Genomic DNA, 12,431 nt, shown 5'->3' with positions numbered 1-12,431 from the left:
CTCTACTGTGCATTCTCAGTGCTATCAATATAGCACTTTAAAAACAAACTTCGCAAAGCGCTTTAACAATTATAGGCAAGAGGCTAAAAGGCAATGTAAAAACAGACAGCCGGATAGTAAGTCCAAGAAAGCAATATGACTGTTCAAAATGTTGGTAATAATTTGTTATTGCATAAATGTGCAAATACACTGTGGACATATGTGCACAGGAGGCAAACGCATTTGCTAACAGTAGCTTCTTAAGGTTACTGTTTCTCAACATGTGCTGAGCTTTCTGTCCATACACAGTCCTCAACCAACCTCTCCACACCGCCCCCTCTGTCCATTACCACTTCTCATCCCACTTACAGGGTGTCACAGTTAGACCATCCAACCCAAGCACCAGCTTTGATGACAGTATTAAGTGTTTCCAAGTGTAGCTCTCACTGTTTGCCTTAATCCTGTTGATATAGCAATAGTGGTAGTATTGTGCACCCCACAGGTGTTAATTTTATATATGTGAAGTTGTCATTTTTAAACCTGATCATGGTCATGAGGTATGGATTGAAAAGTAAGCATGCACAAACCAAACACAAATATGTTTTTCCAAGGGCCAGCTGATGAACTAATACACATTTGGTGTATATAAGCGGCTACTTTTAGACTGAGGTGAAAAACATTCTCTTGGTCCTCCCCTATGCTGTGTGATATTTAGTGGACTACTAACACTGCCGCTTCTGATGAGATGTGCCTGAAATAGCTGAAAGGAGGCAAACAAATTGTCTTTCAGTTTCAACACAGTGTCATCTCTCTCTCCCTCTTATCTTTTCAGCAAAGCTTCTCGAAGCAGGAGAGCTGCACAGTGAGTGAATTTCAAAAGCGGCAGTCTGATGGGGCTCTTTATATGAAAGGAATAGCTCCAGTGTTCCCTTAATGGATGTTTTTTTTTCAATGAGCACTTCTAAGAATACCCTCCCTTGACTTTCCTCTCCACTTTATCATAATGGTACATTCTGTCCTCATTACCCAAAAGTGGTTCATTCCTTTTCTGTAGGGCGAATGAAGAAGTAAGAGTGTTATGGAGTCATGAAAGACATGTAATCAGACTAGCAGTTTTAATCCATTTTGTAGTAGCTTGCTGGTATTTCAACTGCATTCATATTTGCATAGTGATTCAAGTATTTAAAGTTAGTTTTGCTATTGCTACATAGTTAACGTTAGCATTAACAGCTGTTTACATATTAGTCTAGAAGGAGTATTGCGAGTTCAGTGTCAAACTTCATTCTTCTAGTCGCCAAGAGCTGTCTCCAGGGGTGGAAAGTAACCCTTTTGTTTTGTGATCTCCATCACTTCTTTTCTTCTTCTGCAGATATCATGCTAAAGCTAGCCCCGGCCCGGTCAACCTGTCTCGTCACTTTCCGATAACATGTCATTGTAGCGTCATCCAGGCTGCCCTAAAGAGGTAGTGTTGCTCAGAGGGCGTATTATAGCCTCTTGTCTTGTAAACAAAACAATGTCTGAAGCTCTTTGCAAGGCTGGTAACCAAACAGCTGGTAATGCTAACATTGGCTGTGTAGCAATAGTGAAACTTAAAAATGTAATTACTTTTTTGTGTAGTTAACTACTGAACCTACAAATAATTTTGGGCCACAAATGGAATTTTACTTGCTTAACTTCCTTCTCTAAAGTAATCAAACCCACTTTGACCAGCTTGGTCCCCTTTTTCTTTCATCCTGACCACGGTAAAGGCATGTCCAAGCAATGCAGCCACACACAAGCTATGGGCCAGCATCTCTTGATGCTCACACAGCGACATCATCATCATGGATGAAAGTCCCAAATCTCGGCCTGATGGACATTGTATTCGAAAAACAAAGCTGAAATTCCTAGCACTTTGTAGGGTATTTATTTATTTATTTATATATGACCTGTGAACAGGTAGTTTGAACTGCTTTTCTTTAGTGAACCACACTAGATTCCTCCCTAGGGTTGCTTTGCTGTAGTTCAATTACTCCAGTGTGAAGTAACTGGTAGCTTGCAAAGCTATCCTTTCAAAGTAGCTTCCCCAACATGATTGGGAATCTCTCTTCAAATTCTACTGAAAATCAAGCCATAACTAATTGTGAAAAAATGGCAGGTTAAAGGACAATAGAGAAAATTGAGCAAGGATATGTTTGCCTTTATCAGAACCAACCTTCATTTGAGAATACCAAATATTAACTTTGTTCCACAAATGTGTCATGTACTTACACAGAAATGTACAATTTTTATTGTTCACTGAGTTCCCTTAATGTTACCATGTGAGAAGAGTGTGTTTTCTTTTATTTTCCTCGAGAAGGATGGTGCACGGCATATCTGAACCCTGCACGGGCTCAGATATTTGAGTATAAATAGCGTGAAAAGAGAAGTTGTGCCAGACAGGAATGTCCTCCTCAAGGGCATCTGTTGGACGATGCCCAGCATGCCATGATGGGTGTTAAAATTTGCTGGAGAGCGGCCAACAGCACGAGGAAAAGAGGGAGACTGACAGAAAAAAGGAGAAGAGAGGGGATTCTTGTCTAACACTGTTCATTTCTCCGTGCTACTCCATTTACAAGCAAAGAAAAAAAACAAGACAAGGAGGGGGGGGGGTTGACAGATCTATTAGGCAACAGCTTGACACAGAAATAATATAACTCAAAAAAAGAGTGAATGGGGAATAAATTGAAAAACAGTGGAAAAATGAAAAGAGGGGGAATAGTTTGTGAGGCCATCAGAGGCTATGAGAGAATAAACAAGCACAGGAGGAATCTGATTGGCTGGAGACAAAGAGGCAGAAGGGAACAGAGGACGTGAGAGAAACAGAAGATGGAGAAGTTATTTCACACTTCTTGTCAGCATGAGACTCTTCCCACACTGTGACCCATTAGCCCTTTGTGAGATACACTGACGATAACTGTACGTAACAGTATTCACACTTCCCATTTCTCTTTCATTACCTCATCCTGAATGTTCCTATTTCTCTGTTTCGCTGGGCCTCTTTCTCCTTTAGACTGTAAACAGAACGTTTTGTTTTTATATGATGAAACACCAGGACAACTGGCAGCTATTCTGAGCAGCCATCACCTGGATATCACAGACATAAAGACGCACCGCTGAGGGAATGGAATCTGAGCAAATGACCTTATAAAATAACATGCCAGATGACCTTTCAGCAGCTCCTTCTCACTTCCCAAAGAGAAACTCAGTGTAGTGCCACGGCAGAGCATAGAGCGATTAAGCAGGTATGTCAGGTATTGTGGAGTGATTTTGTGTATGTGTGTCAGCATGGAAGCCCTGTGTGTCTGCACAGCTGTGCATCTATATGAATGATAGTGAGCTGTATGCCACAGTCGTCTTGTTGCCTTGTTTGTTGCAACAGGAGCTGCTGTCAGTCGCACAGTGACCCTGCTATTTTGCAAGGGTCAGAGGTGAGAGGTCAATGAGGTGACACTGGGATTGTTGGGAGATATAGAATGAACCGACTTAGCCCCATCACAGCCCTGACACAAAAAACAAAGGCCTGTGACCTCATCCCCTGGGAAGTCTTTTTGATGCAAGTGAAGTTGCTGATTTGGATTTTAAATCAATAGTAAGAAAACATTCAGCTATAACTCATTAAGCTCCTGGGGGGCTGAAAGAAACACTGAAGACATGCGGTCATTTTGCCACCTCGGTGAAAAGCAGAATGAGAAATTACCACAAAGCAGAATCATCAGTGCATTCCAGTGTGACGGGATGTGAATCACAACGCTGACACTGGCGACTCCCTGCAACTCCTGGCAACAGTATTATGGTGAAGAAGAAGGAAGTCAATTCCTGTAATTTTGGAAATTTGAGATTTTGTGATTATGACAGACCAGAGAGGCCACTGGCTGGGTTGCAGGAGGGACAGTGATGATGGTGGTGGTGCCATCCCTGGTGCTTGAGATTTCACAGCAGCAGTGAATTCCTGAGCTGTGGCTTGTCACAGGAAGATTTGTTTCATATAGTAACACAAAGGCAGCACTGGCTGCACGCAGGCCCCCAGCACCAAACAGCCAGACTTGCTGGGAGGGCCACACACTTTCACAATGGCACCTCTGTAACTCCAGTGAGCCTGCCGAAATTTGCTTTTGATCTCTCATCACGCAAAATCACACTCTAGAATTGAAATAAGAAAAACCTTACATCTTCCTTGGACTATCTGGCGTCTGCTTCCTCTGTTTTGTTTTTGGGCACGTTGTAAAGAGCTATTTTCAGTGGGGAAAGCTTCAATTTTGATCTCCACCCACTGAATGCATCTCTTCATCTGACAACTTCTAAGAAAATGAGTAAAATGGAATAAGGATAAAAAAAGATCTTTGTTGCCCTCCCATGCTATTAGTAACAGGTCAGAGAGGCCATATTTTACAAGGTATCATTCAGTGGTGCCTGCAACACAAACAGGTGTTCAACAACATTATCTGACTGTCTGTCCCTGTCCTCAAAATTGTTGACCTTCTCTCCTTCAAGCCCCCCATCTGTTCCATCCGTAATCCTCCAGGCTCTTTTCACGACAGCATTCATCCCTCTTTACATGCACATGAATCTTTATGAGAAAAGTCTCACTGCTATACATGAAGCAAACATGAAATAAAGTTTGTTATAACCCAACATGTATGATGCTGGACTGATTATTATTAGCATTTTTCAATGTTTATATGTGAGTATATTTTGAAGTGGATATTTCTTTTACACAGGATCAGCTGTTCCCATCATGAAGAGCTCACTGGAGTGACCCCACTGTGTATATGCGCTGAGGTTAACCAGAAGACTTGCGTGACTTCTCTACACATTAGACCACACGATACCACCTTGTAGCAGTAACCACAGTGTAATACAGCTGTTCAGAAAAAAAACATGCCACCCATACTTAAGCCTGGCACCCACAACCAGAAGCTTGTGTCTCACCAGCCTGATGAGACCATTTGTTCTCAGCCTGGGAACAGGAGATGAAAAGAGACAGAGGACGAAAAGAAAGAACAGAATGTTGCCACTGCTGCCAGTAATTCATGGATTTGATTTCGCATCTTTGTGCGTTATCGCAGGGCAGAGATCGACATGGAGAGAGGGCAGGAGAAAAAAGAGAAGGGAGAGAAAAGAGAGACAGAGCAGTGTGGGCATGCCCGCTGTTCGCTTGTTTATCTCTCTTCTCCATCAACTCTGCAGCAACTCACCCAACAACAGGAGGACAGCTTTCCACTGAACCAAGGCTGCTGCAAAATCTTCAAATACACATACACACATCATACAGACATGAACGTCTCACAATACATGCATGCAGAAGGATCACTTTCCCTCCAGCTGTTTTCTCTAACTCGCCTGATGTTTACTACAAACTTGCAGTGATACCCTGCAAAAGCATCCTTACTCTGCCTTCACAAACTTCCTGATTCCTGATCGATCTGACTGATTGAATCAGACAGTCTTACTAAATGGCAGACCTGAAACACAGTGCATGCCAGTTGCCTGTATCGCTACACTTCATCTTCTTGTTCTCCCTCCTGCTGCTCTCTTTTCTTTACCAAGTTCTGTACCCTGTCACTGGTTTTATTAGAGGACTCCACTTTCCTCCACTTTTCCTTCTGTCCTCCACTTTCTCTGTCTCACGCTCTCTTACTTAACCTCTATCTCATCCTACTCTCCTCTACTGTTACATATCATTACACATTTACATAGGAGCCAGAGTGCCAAGTTCTGTCATAAAAAGAAAAAAAAGAGTCATTGTCCTAATTTGTATTATCTTGTATTATCAAATAATGAAACACATTAACATTTTCCTGTATTGGTTTCCCGAGTGCAAACATACTATCATTGTCATTCTACGTCTCTCACATACACACAAGCCCTTCAGCATTCAATGTCTCGGGTTAGCTTAGAACTGAAATGCACACTTTCGCCACTGGCATAAGAGCAACAAAGGTCTACACAGGCCCTGTTGTCCTGGGACAGTAAGGTAGTTATCTGTGCCACAGTGGGAACATAAAGCAGTCAATAGATGAATGCTATCTTTATATCTTCTGCACCAGAGGTGATTTGAAACACTGCCACTGGACGTCATAGAGCCCCACTCTGAAACGCAGCCTTTGAAGCACTGACAGCACCGACAGAATTAGGCCAGCTCTTTGATACGGGTGGTGGGGAAAGGAAAGCTTAAGCATTAAAAGGGAGCATTATTTAGTTACAGCGCCATTAAAAATGTTGAAGTTTGAAAATGATAGACGAAATAAAACATATTGGAGTTGGCCAGAAAAGTTTTACAACTGGACCGAAAAAGTTTTTTGACCCATCTTGGAACGATGTTTGCTTAGGCTTATAGTCAAGAGGACAGAATAAGAATTTAAGCATTTTTAAGGTAAGTAAAGATTTGCAGAATATTATTATTCTGGTGCTGTTTCGTATTCTCCATTAAGACTTTAAGCTAATGTAAGTTAAATCTTTTAAATAAACACAGTTACTGTATACCACACATGCACAGTAATCACTAAACTAATCCTGAATTGGGAACTTGTGGTGTTATTCTTTGTTTAATCAAAAGACCTCAGCTATAATGAAGTCCCTTGTTGGACCTGTTTGGGCTTGAGGGAATTTAGCTATCTACTGAAAATTCTGTTTATTTTACTCCAACTTCCTGTTTTCCTATCACACATCATCTAAATGCTCTTTCTCACTTCCTGCCCGCGGGACTTCAGGTAAACCAAAACATTACGTCAGTGAGGAACTCATGTCTCGCCACTTTGGGCCCTGGAGGGCTTTCTGAGAGGAACAATAAACACAATGGCTGGCAGTGGGAGAGAGAGTTAATTACTAAAGCCGATTCAATCACTAATGACTGTTTCACTTCTGTGTGGTGTTTTTAATGGGATTCAGGAGTCAGGCTGAGCAACAGCACAATCTGTTTTTAATGGGACTTTGAGCAGTTAAGAGTTGAGTCTGCTGTGCACACAGACAAAGCCACTGCTTTTGCTTGTGGTGCAGAGTGATCTCATTAGAGGCTTGGTAATAAAAGAATAATGGAGTGATTACATCAGGAGGAACATAGAAAAAAAAATGAATGACATTATCAACGGTTTCGTACTACTCAGAACACACCTTGAGGCATTTCTATCACCACACTCACATTTAATCCCCTTTCTTTTGTTGTGGCTTTCACTGAAGCTCTGATTCTGTCTTATGAAATGGGGGGAAAAGAAAATATTTTTGCTTGATGATCACACAGAAGGCATTTAGAAGAATTTCCTCCTATGAGCATGTGGAGGTCAGTGAGGTGGTGTTAAGGGTCCAGGTGAGGTCTTCTAAAATGTGCTTGCAGTGGAGCTGCTTGATTCACGGCAGAAAGTCCTTCAGATCATCTTCTTTTTTTCCGCATTCAGAGACAGTACTCCACCTATACTCATTATTGCTGATTCATCATTATTGCAGATGAGACCCATCGCTATTATGTCATCGCTTTATGGCTAAATCCATACAGTGTTTGTCCGGCACGACAGTGAACTCCGAATATGTCGGTAATGGTAATTACTGGAATTAGTAACTGGAGAATATTAACTGAATTTCACACCATATTGCTTTACTCTACTTGTTTCTTTAAATAAAGTAATCACATTACTGTAATATGTTTAATGCATCACTGCCCAACAGTGACTATAAGACACAATCATACAATCAAGATAATGAAGTTCCATCCGACAGCAATGTATTCAGCATGTTAAGTGTGTTGCTGACCTTAGAAAGGAGGCTCAGTTGAGAGGTGATTAGCTGACTAACAATAGAGAATGATGACAAAGCATTGTCTGTGTTACTGTGGCCCCCTTGTGTGTGAGTGTCCACGGCCACAATGAGTGAATGGAGGAAAAAAGGAGGCTCGAGTCACAGGGCTCATCCTGGACTTATCGCCTGAGCCCCCTACTGCACAGCCAGGGATTACTGAGCTCTTTATAGAGCCCACTTCCCTTCACAGTCCTGCAGACCCCCCACTGATCAGCACGTGTTCACAGCATCACACAATGTACATGCTCTGTGAATACACACATAGTCACATGAAAATCCATACCTGCTATAAAAAAACTTGCTCATCTACATCTTATTGTCCTCTGCAGCTCATATTGGTTACATAGTTTAAACATATACAGTGGAAAGGACAAAAAACTCCACAGAGAGGTTAATTTCAGTGGCTGACTAAGTGGAGATTTATGGGAATGGTTAGATAGTACTATCTGTGATTTCTCCAGGTCTGAAAGTGTGTTCAAGTGTGTGTATATGTATAAAACACATTTGATATATAGTACTTTCTTAAAGCAGAAAAATAAATAATTATTTATATTTACCCCACCTACTGTGATTGAATAGCTTATTCGTGTACTTTTATGGAGGATTGTTGTTTGTTTTCTCTGAAGTAGTGTGTTTCACTACATAGAAATCATCTGCTAAGCACAATGTTGTAAGAACTGGAACCTGGCCAACCACTGAGTATGTTTGTAGTCAGCAAAGAGGAGTCATGTCATTTGGTTTTGTTTTATTTGGGTACTTTATTTTAGTAAGTCATTCCCAGTGAAGGATATCTAAATTATTATCCCTTCAAAACTTTGTAATAATGTTCACAACCAAGAAATTAAGTTATTTTACATTACATATGAAATGCATATTTAAATAATACTAAATAATACTATTTCTATGTGAGTGGGACATTTTACATTTTACCACTCCTAATTCCACATTATGTGAAGTTATTCCCAAAGCCTGATAAATTGCTGGTGCCTGCAGTTTTTAGCCATGCTTATATTGCAGCTCTTGGGATGATGATGTTGCTCAATCGGTCCACCACTTTGACCCAGACTGAAGTATGCCAACAGCTACTGGTTGGATTGCCACAAAATTCAGAGCAGACATTTATGGTGTAAGGATGAATCTTACTGACTGTGGTGTTCTCCTGACTTTTTCTTAAGCCTCACAGGCTGATCACATTTCTAGATTTGAGTGAAATCTCTCGACAGCTATGGGATGGATTGCCTTCCCTCAGGATATAATGTAATAAGTTTGGTGATCCTTTTCATCCAGGGTCATCATCAGGTCAAACTTTCAGTTTGTCCAATAAATTGGTTATGACAAATTACCTGCAAAACAAATGCTATAATGAATGCTAAATTAAGATGCTGAAAACTCTGCTGTTCCTAAGACCAGCCTTGCAGAGCCGCTAGTATGGCTGTAGACTCACCAGCTGTGTTAAATTAAACCTACTTGCAGTAAACCCAGTTACACCTTTACAACAGGACACACACTGCACTGCCACAGCAAAGACAACTCAGCAGCTACTGAACAATCTAAACTGATAGCCGCGTGTGTATCTGCTGTTGAGTAGAGCTTAAATAAGCAAGGGGGAGTGAAAGAGGAATTCCTGGACGCTGAGCACATGTTCTGTTTTGCCCTCCTTTCTCCGTCAGCAGGTCGGCAGTGTCAGTCATTTATGTTCAAGTGTACGTGCACGGCTGCCTCACGCAGTGGCCCACAATGATTTACACCTTTAGCGCTGCACGACAATGAGTATGTCATTTAAAATAGCAGGTGTTCACATGCCGCTTAGCTCATGGAAAGCGAGTTAAAGAGAGAGAGGGAAAGACAGAGGGGTGTGTGTGTGTGAGGGGAAGGAGAGGGGGGTAGGACTGAACCTGAATTAAACTCATAAATGGTGCAGTCAAACTGGCATGCAGGTCACTGAGTTTCCCAACCACTGCTGGGTCTGTTTCTCATCCTACGACAATAACTTTGCCAGGCAACTTCCAGCAGCACTGGTAGCAGTTATCCTGTTGCTGTTATTAGCTTTGGTGAAAGTCATGTCAGAGATATTCAGGTCAGACTGAAAACCACTGAATATAAAGCATTAGGGTTAGTGGGGAACCATGCATGCATGTGTGTGCTTCTCTCTCTACACAGTCTGCAATGACATCATCTTACTGAGCATGGGGAAAGGTAAAAACTGCGTGCAGATGAAAACAGACAAACTGAGAATGTGTCGAAATACTGCAAAAGCAGTTTTAATGCTTTTTATTATCTACTCAGGAAAAAAAGAATCAGGAGGGTGAGAACAAGAGTTTGGAACAGAGACACAATGAAACAAAAGGGCAACATAGTGGTATAAAAGGACATACAGAGATAAACCCTCATGTTGTATAAAAAGAAAGATTAAAGGAAAAGAGCATAATGGGTTTTTAGAGGAAAAAAAAGGGATTTGCTCTTTTGCAAGATGTGACAAAGAGAACAAACATGGTGCTGTGAAGTCTGAGAGCAGGCAATGTTAACAAGCTGTCAGAGATCCTTTCACAGTCTTTCCTCTCCCCCACTGTCCCTCCATCTCCCGCTCCTTCCTCCCCCACTGTTGTGACCTCCCCTCGGAAGCCACTCTGTCAAACTTGCTTCCACTCCTGCCTCTCAGCCCTACCTTGCATCAAAGGCAGTCGTATGTGGACGTTCTTCCCCAGTTGACAATAGTTCAAGGCTTTTCACAAAAAAAACAGAGAAGCTGAGAGTGTTGAGAGGTTAACTCTCATACAGTAGCCGTATAGCCTCCCTGAATCTTCAGAATTGTTTGTCATGTGTCTTCCACTCTCGTTCACTGCCACTCGCCGCCATGCTGATTGCTAGTCACAACCGGGTCACAACATTTTTCACACTACTGGATTTGGCCATAGCAATTGAAATTAGATTGTGAGACTTCACAAAGATGGGATAGGGCACAAGAGCACCAGCTGGCTACTCAATTAAATTAAGAATGCAGAAGCCCCTTGGCACAAAATCCTAGAGCTGGAAACACCTGTAGCTTGTACAGGATTTACACTGACAGGCTACAGGTGACAGCCTGTCAGTCTATCATCACCTGCAGATATATTTTATCATACAGGATTTACAACACATGATTGCAACAATATCCTTCTGGCATACACAAACACAAACTGCCCCACTTCCAACAATACAGCTCTGTGATTCAGATTTCCTCCATCTCTCTCTCTCTCACACACACACACACACACACACACACACACAAAGTGATCAATTCATACTGCTTTGCCTAGGTAGACCTATAACAAACAATGTATGTAACCTGTACCACACAGGATGTCCACCATATCAACCATCCTGGTACAGAGGCAACAAGAATATACACCTTAAATTAGGATGGTCCATAATGTTTCAATAATGAGAGGAAGCCTACCTCACGTCAAGTCTTCTTTCTGGCCCTTTTTCCTCAAAAAGTCCTCCACCACATCATTTCAGTCCAGGTCTCTGACAAGTTGAGACTCCACAGCCAGTACTGATTATGAGTCCAAGCGTTGTTGCCTCATCCTTGCTCTAAGTTTATTTATTTTTTTATTCTCGGTTGAAAGTAATAAATTGTAGGATTGTGGGCTGCTCACCTGGCAACCCGCTCACCCTACTTCACTGGAGACGAGGGTGGGGCAGTTGAACAGGTGTCCATCGCTCACGTTAATGGCTGAGCTAACTGCCCCGTCGCTAACCTCTTCCTGTGACATTAGCTTCATCCTCTCCAGCCGCTTTGCTAATGCTAGCAAGATGAGTAGCCGTTTAAAAAAAAAAATAGTCAAGATAGATGGTATGTTTGTCCAAATTTCAGGTTCTCTAATATCCTTTTCTTTTTTTTTCTTTCTTTTTTCTTTGTTGCTCCACTGTTCCAACGTTTGTTTTCCCTGGTGCTTTAAGAAGTGTCCTTCACCTCCACTTGACCTCTGACCTGACTCGTCATTATCATGATACAGACGCAGCCAGTAAAACAAATATTTTCTTATTTGCAAATAAAGGAAATATGCATTAATTGCTTCATATTTCAACATAGACACAATAATGTATTAGTAAAAGAAAAAAAAAAAAAAAAAAGCTAGGATGAGGCTGCAGGTTTTGAGGCCCTCTAGTTGCTGGCCCCTAGGCCTACTGTAGCCTACTTGTGGCGACTGAACATATGGTGAAACACATTTGTAGCAGTGGTTAGGATGTATAGGAGGAATCATACTACCAGTGACCGAAGACTCAATGGCCATCCGTAAAAAATGATGCCGTGCACAGCTGGCTCTTTATGCCACCTGGCATTGAAAAACAGATGGGTATGTGCCTCTGACTTGGCACAATGATTATCTGTGAACATTGGGGTTTCAGTGACTTATCAGATGGTGTGAAGGACGTAGCATCCATGTAGAAAACCATTGCCCACAAAACTGCAAGATAAAACATTGCCAAAGAGGAATGATGGATGTTGGCAACACATTCTTTGGTCAGATGAAATCTAAATAAATTTGTTTGGATCAGATGGGGTCCAACATGTTTGGTGTGGTCCAGAAGTATCATAGTGACTTCATGATGCTGACTGTGAAACATGGTGGTGGGAGTGTGCTGATATGGGCCTGATG

General features: G+C 41.8%; 1 protein-coding gene across 3 annotated transcripts in view; it reads right to left on the bottom strand.

Moving 5' to 3' along the window:
• The window catches only part of LOC139617249 (nuclear GTPase SLIP-GC-like), a 71,245-nt gene extending 59,468 nt beyond the window's left edge, over positions 1-11,777 (bottom strand). For all 3 annotated transcript variants that reach the window (XM_071473659.1, XM_071473661.1, XM_071473663.1), the window contains exon 1: positions 11,230-11,777. The gene's annotated coding sequence lies outside the window, so the exon portion shown is untranslated. The remainder of the gene's footprint in view (positions 1-11,229) is intronic.
• Between the last annotated feature and the right edge of the window lie 654 nt (positions 11,778-12,431).

The sequence above is a fragment of the Trachinotus anak genome, unplaced genomic scaffold, assembly GCF_046630095.1.
Source record: "Trachinotus anak isolate AG129_WGS33_773 ecotype Australia unplaced genomic scaffold, CSIRO_AGI_Tana_v1 ptg000003l, whole genome shotgun sequence".
Lineage (NCBI taxonomy): Eukaryota > Metazoa > Chordata > Actinopteri > Carangiformes > Carangidae > Trachinotus > Trachinotus anak.
The sequence above is the reverse complement of the archived record's forward strand: the minus strand, read 5'-3'. Positions and strand labels throughout refer to the sequence as shown.